The sequence below is a fragment of the Eurytemora carolleeae genome, unplaced genomic scaffold (assembly GCF_000591075.1).
Source record: "Eurytemora carolleeae unplaced genomic scaffold, Eaff_2.0 scaffold156, whole genome shotgun sequence".
In the NCBI taxonomy this organism is placed as follows: Eukaryota; Metazoa; Arthropoda; class Copepoda; order Calanoida; family Temoridae; genus Eurytemora; species Eurytemora carolleeae.
In genome coordinates this window covers 316,361-328,103 of record NW_019396479.1, presented here as the reverse complement: position 1 = coordinate 328,103, position 11,743 = coordinate 316,361, and positions in this window count along the sequence as shown.

Below are 11,743 nucleotides of genomic sequence, written 5' to 3'. Positions count from 1 at the left end.
AATATTTAATCGCTGTTTTTCATGGAATAAATATTTAGTCGCTGTTGTTCATGGAATAAATATTTAATCGCTGTTTTTCATGGAATAATCGCTGTTTTTCATGGAATAAATATTTTATCGCTGTTTTTCATGGAATAAATATTTAATCGCTGTTTTTCATGGAATAAATATTTAATCGCTGGTGTTCAGGAATAAGTATTTAATGATTAATCTTACATAGAGAATTGATCAAAATTGCCAGAACGATCTTTACTTAATTTTAACCGCAAAGTGACTTTCAAAGTTTCAGCTCTGTTAACTTTTTTATTTACAATAAAAAACCCAATTTCAAGTTCCACCAAAATGCCACTTTACTTTTCTAACTTTTACAAGATTCGATAAATTTAGAAGTTTGACAGAATTTTTTATGTCTGAATCTAAGATGCATTAAAGTCTACAAAAGTATGGGGAATTTTCTTTCAGAAGGTTTAGAGAATATCTTTAAGAAAAACTAACTCTTTAATGGGACTGTAAGCATAAATCAATTGAATTTCTTTGCCAAGATGGCACACCCCGATTCTAGACGGTACCCTTTTTCTATTATAATATTTCAATTGTGAACGTTTTCTCTTTGTATGCATTGCAAAACAAAAACTAACAAAAGTTATGCAGATTTTATAAAAAAATCGTGGATTTTCAAAATTTTCCGTAAACCTTCCCTTTATTGGATACAAACGGACAGACAGACAGACAACCAGACAAGCAACGTGTATACAGATACAATCTAACATAATATAATTATGAAATCTATAATCCATGATCTGAAAAAGCTTTCAAGAGTAACATTGTGAATCGTCCGTTGTCATCTTTCCGTGAAGGGTCACTTGAAATTACGCGTACAGTCCCTTTAAAGGTTTAGATGCAGAATCCGAGGCCATGACGTCGGTAAATTTTCCTATTCAAAAATGTTCAAAAGTATTTAAAGTTTAATGCGTTTAAAGCTTTGATCTTTTAAATGATTTGATGTAGGGTCATCATCAAATATTCATATATAATATTCTTAAATAAACTTAAGTCTGTTGCAAATATCGTAGAAATCCTGAGCATACCTAGATAAACATGAGTTACGTAACATGATTACAACATGCATTGTGACTAGATTAACTACGTTATATCTATCCTCGCTAATCTTATAAATATGTACATTGAATTTAAACTACGCTGTATATATGTTTACAAAGAACTTGTTATTACGTCGATTCATGTTAACTTGTAACATAAGATATCTAAAATAAACTAGTTGATATAGAGACTCTGCTTTGATTACAGCGTTGAGAGTAATTTGGTGTTGAAACATACGAGTTGAGATTGTGTCCTGTTTGAGACATCGATCAATTGATTGCTATTGTCTGGAGACAAAGTACAAGCTTCTGATTCATATCGATAGCTAACAAGATAACGCACAGTGTTAGTGACGTTGATAGTTCACGGGATTGTAGCCATGTGGATCGTGTATTGTTTGAGACATTGATCAATTGATTGCTATTGTCCGGTTGACAAAGCTACGATCTTTCGATTCTTATCGATAGCTCACAAGATCGCGCATTGTGGTAGTAGTGTTGATAGTTCACAGGATTGTAGCCGCGTGTAGATCGTGTCCTGGTCGAGACATTATTCATATTATAGTCTCTGTATTGACACCGATAGCTAATGAGATCCCGCCCAGTGGTAGTAGTGTTGATAGTTCACGGGAATGTAGCCATGTGGATCTTGTCCTGAAAAAAATGTCGAAAATTCCTATTTTGGAAAATGCACCAAATTAACCAACAAATTCCGTGGTCATGTCGACATAAAGAGCATCAGTTAAAAGCTAAATTATTATTAGACAAGAGCAGGCGCGCAACTAGACATTTGGTAAGAGGGGGGAAATATTTCGTGTGTGTTATACTTAAACAATAAAAAACTAACCTTACCAACCGGATATTCAGTTATAAGTCAACACATCTGATATAAAATGAAACAAGAAATCTATTCTGTTGCGCGCCTGGACAAGAGTAGTGAAGTGTTATAAAAGCTTAGATATTTGTAGATATTATATATTGTGTTTTTAATTAATATTTTACGCGTTGCATCTTGTCATTTACTAAAGAATATATCGTATACAGCCCCATGTAAGGAAGAAACATGTTCCAGCTTAAATACTAATGTATTGCTTAATCGCCCCCATTATTGTAAGTATCATCATTATCAAACAATAATGAAAATAAATTTATATAAAGATATTCTTGTAATATTCAGGATGTAAATCATCTTGTGAATACAGAAAGTACAAGATAGGGAGTTGTAGAAAACTAGACTGTAGACTGTAGACTGTAGACTGTAGACTGTAGACTGTAGACTGTAGACTGTAGACTGTAGACTGTAGACTGTAGACTGTAGACTGTAGACTGTAGACTGTAGACTGTAGACTGTAGACTGTAGACTGTAGACTGTAGACTGTAGACTGTAGACTGTAGACTGTAGACTGTAGACTGTAGACTGTAGACTGTAGACTGTAGACTGTAGACTGTAGACTGTAGACTGTAGACTGTAGACTGTAGACTGTAGACTGTAGACTGTAGACTGTAGACTGTAGACTGTAGACTGTAGACTGTAGACTGTAGACTGTAGACTGTAGACTGTAGACTGTAGACTGTAGACTGTAGACTGTAGACTGTAGACTGTAGACTGTAGACTGTAGACTGTAGACTGTAGACTGTAGACTGTAGACTGTAGACTGTAGACTGTAGACTGTAGACTGTAGACTGTAGACTGTAGACTGTAGACTGTAGACTGTAGACTGTAGACTGTAGACTGTAGACTGTAGACTGTAGACTGTAGACTGTAGACTGTAGACTGTAGACTGTAGACTGTAGACTGTAGACTGTAGACTGTAGACTGTAGACTGTAGACTGTAGACTGTAGACTGTAGACTGTAGACTGTAGACTGTAGACTGTAGACTGTAGACTGTAGACTGTAGACTGTAGACTGTAGACTGTAGACTGTAGACTGTAGACTGTAGACTGTAGACTGTAGACTGTAGACTGTAGACTGTAGACTGTAGACTGTAGACTGTAGACTGTAGACTGTAGACTGTAGACTGTAGACTGTAGACTGTAGACTGTAGACTGTAGACTGTAGACTGTAGACTGTAGACTGTAGACTGTAGACTGTAGACTGTAGACTGTAGACTGTAGACTGTAGACTGTAGACTGTAGACTGTAGACTGTAGACTGTAGACTGTAGACTGTAGACTGTAGACTGTAGACTGTAGACTGTAGACTGTAGACTGTAGACTGTAGACTGTAGACTGTAGACTGTAGACTGTAGACTGTAGACTGTAGACTGTAGACTGTAGACTGTAGACTGTAGACTGTAGACTGTAGACTGTAGACTGTAGACTGTAGACTGTAGACTGTAGACTGTAGACTGTAGACTGTAGACTGTAGACTGTAGACTGTAGACTGTAGACTGTAGACTGTAGACTGTAGACTGTAGACTNCCCTTACCTTACATTAAATCCCCTTGCAAACCCTATCGCTCTCACCTTACATTAAATCCCCTTGCAAAGAACATTGATCGACTGGAGTCTGATAGCGAATACCTTTCTTTATGATTACAAGGAAATTATCGAGAAATAAAGCGGGCAAAAAAGTTTCTGTATTGTCGAGTTCATGAAAAAACTCCGATCCATCAACTACTATCATGAACAGGGGGGATATTTAACACTGTTTTTTTGTATTTTGATATTTTAATATTAGTTATTGAAGATTTGTTAACACATAATTATTGGCATCTTGTGGTTCATGGAAACCGTTTCTTCTACGTTCGTTAAGGAGGACCTTCACAACAAATTTTATCAACTTTTAAATAACTATTGTTCATTCATTTTACCGTTCTTTACCGTTTAGATCGTTCACGATAGTTAATAACTAACGATGTTGTTCAATCATAAAGGATTACACATCGCCAATTAAATTGTTGAGAACGCTATTGATCGTTAACGTTAACGTTAAAAGAGTGTGTTCTCCACCTAAACCGTACATTTTTTTGAACTATTTAAAACAAAATTCGAACTTATTTAATGTCGAAACAACATATTTTTTTTTTAGATTTTTTAGTTTATTTTGAGTATATTTTGAGTATATTTTGAGTATATTTTGAGTATATTTTGCAGAAGTTGTTTCGTGACAATGTAAAAATGTCATTATAAAAGACTTCACAGGATACTGTCATCAAAATTGCTCGAGGGATTGAAAATCCTAATTTAAGCCAGTAATTAATTGCAGACCCAGGTTTGAATTGGGCTAATTACCACAAACTCTGATTTTTAAACCCTATATCTTTGTAACCCGTTGACCTTTGATATTTGAACTTTAAATTCTGTTAGATCAATATAGAACAGAACAGATCAAATATTAAGTTGCATAAGTTATAATTATTTACAACTACTTTACTGGACCGGAAGTTAAATAAAGGAATTGAGATGGTTTGAAGCAAATCTCAATTGTCTAATACCTATCTATCTATAACCAAATTATGTAAACCTTAGATATTTCAAACTTTGATTGTTTGATATAACAGAAGTCATAGTTTGAAATATCTAAGGTCTACAACATTGGGCTGTTAAGCTATAAGGATTTAAAAACCAGAGTTTGTGGCAAAGACTCAATTCCTTTACTTTACCAAGGGCCTCCCAAGGCAAAATTTACCAACAAAATATCTAACGCAATTGTTGGAGGGCTGAAAACACGCGAATTTTTCTCGAAAAGTTCGTAGAACGGATGGTTATTTTACTTAATTGTCTCATTTTGTTATTTTTGAAGACCGAGGATGTTCCCCTCTAATTGAAATCCTAAATACCGAATTGTCTGTTGCTGATACAATAGATTACCATTGATATTGTTACACTATGATAAATGAGTGTTCGCTATAATCCCTGAATTATTATCAATCAAAATATGACAGTTTTTATTGAAAATACTAATGATATTCAAGACTGTCTTTTCTTCACTACAAATACCTTTTTATTCCAGGAATAAAGAGAAAAATTGTCAAACAATGCTCTAAATAGCTTTTCATGAAATATAAAGTTACATGAAGGAATTGAGTTTTTGCCACAAACTCAAATTTGCTAACCCTATATCTTTGCAACCTGATGGTGTAAACCCTTGATATTTCAAATTTAGATTATTTGATCTAACGCAATCCATTGTTTGAAATATCCATTGGAATACAAAAATATAATAATAAGAAAATTTGAGTTTGTGGCATAAACTCAATTCCTTAGAAAGTTAACCATTCCGAGAAATGGGGGGGGGGTTAGTTTTTGTTTACATTTTACTATGACATGTTAGGAAAGATCAGGGCAAAGATGACTTAACACTTTAAAGCTCCTCCCCCCCCCAAAGCCTACATAGTCTCCAAAGATTTAGCCCATGCTTATAAAAAGTCTTATGAACTTTTCAGACAGGGTCTACTTTTAAGTGTCGCAGAAGAAGTAATTGGAAAAATTCTCATAGATTTAGCTTCAGAGAGTGAGACCTTTAAATCGCAGTGGTCTCGGGATTTACAACATGTGGTCTAAATACGATGTTCAAGTCCTCTCTTGATTCTCATATTCATTAGGACACCCTGTACTAAAGGTAAAAAACAGGTTCAAGAAAAATCAATGCTGATCTCTACACATGACTAAAGAATTGAGTATAAATAGTAAATACCGGTTGAAAAGGAATATAATATGATGTTATAAATATCTGTTAACTCAAGTTTTATCCCCACAGTCCGCACAGCCATCTAAACTTTGAGGCTTTAACTTTAAACTTTGAAATTCTCTGATATACATTACACACCTAACTTGAACCAATACAGCTCAAGTTTGCAACACATTGAGTCCATATAATACATTATTCAAACCAAACTTTTAAACCTAAGTTGTCACTTAGGGATTGTTATTTCATTTAAAGTTACTGAGTTCCACTTATACACTACACCTCAAGAATTGAGAAGGATATTTAAAATATCGAAATATATTTTCTCTGAGAACCATCAAGTTTTTTGAAGCAGTTGAAAAATTATTGAATTATTCAGAGGCGCATTCAAGGGGGGGGGAGGCTGGTCAATAAAATCTTTGGTTTCCAGTTTTTTTTGGCACCCAATGGGTGCTGTGCAGTTTGAACCCCCCCCCCTCACCGCCAAAAAAGAAATTTTATAAGATATTTAGAGATAAAAGTTTTTCCCGGGGATTGAATAGGGCATTTTCAATTACTTAGCTTATACTTTTTAGCAGCTTAACAGCTATTATACAGTGGTCAGCGTTATATGAATACAATGAAGACGACAACTTTATTAAAGTTTTGATTTCTAGAAGCTCTTTGTTTCCATATTTATGTGTGTCCATGCTGCTTGAAAGCTTGGTAAGAATCAAAATTGAAATCGAAAGTCGTCTTCATTGTATTGATATATACGACGACCATTGTAGTTTAGCAACTGTAGATAACTTTCATCTTTTAACTTTCTAGAATGCAATAAACTTTTGCAGAATGTAAAGAAGGCACGTGCATACAAATATCTCATGGAATTGTATGCAATATTATATATCCATAGTATTCAATATATGGATGTATTGGTTCAATGTGCATAGGACGAATAGGACCAACTTGAGGATTTGTGACAATTGACAAGGAGAGGGGGGGGCAGTGTATGGGATGGAAGTTGGATGGAGGACAAATTATGTTAAATACAAAAATCAGATTCAAGTACTTTTTAATAAGTGTAATGATCCAAATTTTAAAAAATTTAAAGAGCTTTTTCAATGTGTTTTGCACATCATTATCATGATTTGAAAATTAGGCACACAAGCATATCTCATGCAACTATCTTTTAAATGAACCAGGAGCCGCCATGGGCGCCATCTTGTTTCAAGAAAAATACCGCTGAACATTTTCTATTCTTTCCTTTGCATTTTCAGTTGAAACGAATAAACCTCTTTGTGTGAAGATTAGACCTTCTATACTTACACAGAGTATTGTTATGAAAGTATCAGACACCCATCTCCATGAAAGGGGTAAGATTATTTATAAGAAATGTGTAGATACAACAAACAATATTTTTTATATGGAAAAAATATCATCTTTAGGGGTCAAAGTGAAACAACAAAATAGTAAAGATAGAACAAAATAGTAAAGATAGAACATAATAGTAAAGATAGAACATGTTTTATTGTATCGACATTATGTGTCATGCTTTAGGCAATCTTCAGGATACTAATTTGGTGATTTGCTTTAAATCTTTTTGAGAGATTATTTGAAATCTTTTAGGAGATTTTTATAAAAACAAAACTATTGACAAAAAGGATTTTACCAAAATAATATACACAATCAATCACATTCAATCACATTCAATCACAGCAAATTAATTATATATAATCACCAGTTAGTGATCAAAAACTTAACTCTGTGTCTGCACTTTCCCAGGATTTCCAAACTTTTTTTTAAAGGAAAATTGTGATCAGATTTTAGAATGTATATTCTTTCCAGGTTGCACAGGTTACAAGATTTGATGGCAGGATGGTATGATATGCCTTTGGCTAAAACAGACCTGTATATCTCAAATGAAGCATTTCTGTTTTTTATTTCCCAGATGTGCTTTGAAAGATTGGTGCTCAGTGGTTGTTGTATCTCTCTTTAAAAGTGTTGTATTCGAGGCCTCTATATATGTGAGTTATTGCTGGCCAACCCACTGGACCAACCAGGCACATTTTTTTGAGGGGACCCCAGAGCTATTGAGAAGACCAAAAATGTAACCGATTAACTTTATTTATCTCATGTTTGTGCATAAAACCAAAATTAGAGGAGCTACGATGTCCCAAAGTCGTTCCAGTAACGTCGCATATCTTCTCTTTCCGTCTAGTTCATAATGTAACGGACTGATTAGTGTGGTCAAAAACCCATAAAAAGCTGTTAAAATTCTATCCAGAGTGAATATGAATGATGAGAACCTATGTTTCTCATTTCCCAAGAAAACTTAAACAAATTGGAAAACTTGTGTTGAGTAAGAAGAAGATAAAGAAGATAATGTCTGCTCTAGAACATTATTGCCAACACTACACACTAGAATACAAGTTGGAAAACTTGTGTTGAGTAAGAAGAAGAAAAAGAAGATAATGTCTGCTCTAGAACATTATTGCCAACACTACACACTAGAATACAAGTTGTAAAACTTGTGTAGAGTAAGAAGAAGATAAAGAAGATAATGTCTGCTCTAGAACATTATTACCAACACTACACACTAGAATACAAGTTGGAAAATACAGGAATTTGACTTCTTTCCAGGGGTTTAGTTTTACCACAAAGCTGTTAAGATCTGTGTCTGCTGATTGGTTATCAAAATTAAAAGTATCTTGCTATAGAAGATCCTGCTGGAAGTCTGGAGAACCTGGTGTTGCCTGCAGGTTTTTAATATTATTCATACCGTTACCATTACCCCACCATTTACCCGCGCTTGGTATTAAATCGTGATTTTGCTGGAATGCCTAGTGTTGCCCGTGGAATTTCAAAAAAATTCAAAATTTTTTTTTGCCTATGTCACGCCTTGGAAGTCAAATTTGGTCCAGCCGTTTTGCCAGCTTTATATGAGAGAGAAGGTATGACCCTCATAGGTTCGTCTCAAACCCAAAAACAAAATTGTGCTATAGTAAATTCGCAATTTTAGTTCTATTTAAACGTTTGAGCTAGGTTTCAATGAATAAATTAAAAGGATTAGAGCAGTAAAATGTCTTTAAATGAATGGAAGATATATTAAATAATATGAAACTTTTGACTGGCTTATTTATCGCCGATTAGTTAATAATTGTATTGATTTCAATAACGAAATTTTTTAAAGATTTTTGGTCAATCCAGTTTTCATGTTTTAGGATTTGATACAAATAAATTTTTCGTATACTTTGCTCTTTTAATTTTGATGAAAAATATAGTCTAGTACATTATTAGACCATGTGAGTTAAAAAAAATGGAAAAAAAACATTGCGGATAAGATTATTCTTTTTGGAAGGAGACGACATTTTCCCCATCGTTTTTACTCATCCTGTTTACTCCAATTTGTGGGAGGGATGACAACAAAGCATTTAGGCTGCAGGCAGCGCTGTGTGTGTTTATATTCCACCCAGAAACTGCAGTACATTTTTTTGTTTATATGATCTTCCTAACTTCTAGATAAGGATAGTTAAGTAAATAAAGACCAATCCAATTTTGTAAATGGTTTCAAGATTTAAGTTTAAACTCGTGATATTTCCCTTTAAAGGTGTTTTGGTTTCAGTCAGCTTACGATAAATTGACAATTCCAAATGTAAGATTTGAAACTGAAACTTATTTGATTTTGAAATAGAAAATTCTATTTTAATTTTCCAATTTCCTTAGATTCGACATTAAAGTACCCTTATCATTTACATTTATATCTTTTTGCAGAATGATGGTGTGGAATATCACAAGGTTTTATGGAACATTTTAATCATTTTCGGATTTAAATGTCTCATGAGCTCACTACAGATAAAGGGTGTAAGGAGAGGAGGAAGGCCAACCACATCAATCTCTAGTCCGAACCACATTCTCATCATTTTCTCGTCCGAACCACATCGAAATCCTCGTCCTTTTAATATTATTTTTTTTAAGAGTCCAATCCTTGAAAATAAATAAATTTTTTAAAAATATGGCGACGTTAGGGCATAAAACATGACTAGAATAAACTTTTCCAAGGATTTTGAGATTGATGTGGTTGGCCTTCCTCCCCTCGTGTAAGTCTGAACAACTTTTTATTACTAAGAAGACGGTGGGGAAGGCGGTGTTGTTATTAAAATCCTAAAATGCTCAGGTTTCAGCTTATACCACCTTTCATTTTTCCTTCACAGTTCCTTTAAAGGGACTGTTTACTTATTTGGGTAATTTCATGGTGAATTAATTAGCCTATAAGCTATTCACTGGTATCAGTCTTACTTTTCAAAGATATCTATGAGCAGAGAAAAAGCCGATTTATCGTTTAGAATTCCAGTGCAAAGGTATGATACCTTTGCATAGACACTAATCAAACGTTTTTCAGTAACAACAAAACATCCCAAAAAAATCTAAAATTAGCATAGTTCAATTTCATCATGTGTCAGCTATTATATTACAAAATTTATTTAAGAATTTGCAAGAAATTAACGTTTTTCGTGTTCAAGCATAACAAATTAACATGTTTATACAAAGACGACTTTCTCTCTCAGACAAACCGGTTCATAGATTCCAACTCTTCAATAAATCACGGGGATTTCTGGGGAAGCAGAGAAAACGTATCAAACCGTCAAATGTTTAAAATTAGTTATATTTTTAAAATAGACAATTTAAACATAATTTTGAGAAAAGTTGAATATATCGAAAATTAACTATTAGTTACTGCAATTTAATTTAATATTTGAAAAATTTAAAAAATCCATGACTATGACAAAATACATCCAATAGTGCCAATACAAAAGTATCATATTTTTGTGCTGGAATTCTGAATGATAAATCGGCTTTTTTTCAGGCCACAGTTGTCTCAGGCCAGAGTTGTCAGTAAGACTATTACTAATGAATAGCTAATGGGCCGTTTAGTTTTCCCTCAAATTACCCAAATAAGTAAACAGTCCCTTTAAACCCTAGCCTCCAACCCTAAAGAACATGCGAAATGTTGGCCATTTTTAAAAGAACGGCCATATGGCATATTGTTTAGTGGAGACAGTCGGCGTTGTTATCAGTATTTGGCTCTTTATTTTTATAACTAGTTTTAAGGCCACATTGCATGTTTTATAAGGACGGACATAATGTTTAATAAGGACGTCTATATTGTTTCATGAGGACAACTAAGGACAACAAAATCGTATGGCATGTTTTTGCTGCCATTACTGAATGCATGAAGATTGAAACATTTTATGAAAATAAAATAAAATTCTGTATTAGAAATATGATAGCATTTCATACATTATAGACATAAAATTTTAATCTTATGTTGTATAAAAAAAATCAGTATTTGCATTTTTTTTGTTAAATTATGAACAAGAATTCGTCAAGTTTAAGTATAAAAAACGTAGTAGAAGAATGACAAATTATATCTTAAAAATTTTTGCATGAACGCATAAATGATAGCAAAAATGATTTATTATTACATTTTGTGTGCAAAAAATTGTTATTTTTCTCTTTCAATATAGTCTGATGTAAAAACAGGATGACTTAAATGCCAAACCAAGTGATAAATACCTTAACCCTAGGAACTCTTTATACGAAATATGAGGAATTACTCTATAAATATAAAAGAACATGAGGAAGGAGAACGGGCGGGGGAGGGGAGGGTTACCCATTAATCATGGGCATTTATTAATTTATTTGTTGTATATTGTAGCATATTCTGTAGTAATGCTTAGTACGGTCAGTTTAATTTCACCTGTATATAAATAAATTTTGGTTTTACGGACGTATACAGAGCCTTGAGTTTTGGCTAGAGATTGAGAGCCTAGAGTTTTTGCTAGAGATTGAGTCAGTGAGACTATAATTAGACTTTGAGTAGCGTAATCTCAGGACCTAGATTTATTAAATATATAACTCACATGACTCAAGGGTAGGTTTATTGCTGGTTAAAACAAAAAGTTTTGCTATAAAAAATTTTGATATTTAAACAACATTGGAAATCCATCATTATGCTAGATTTTAAACAACA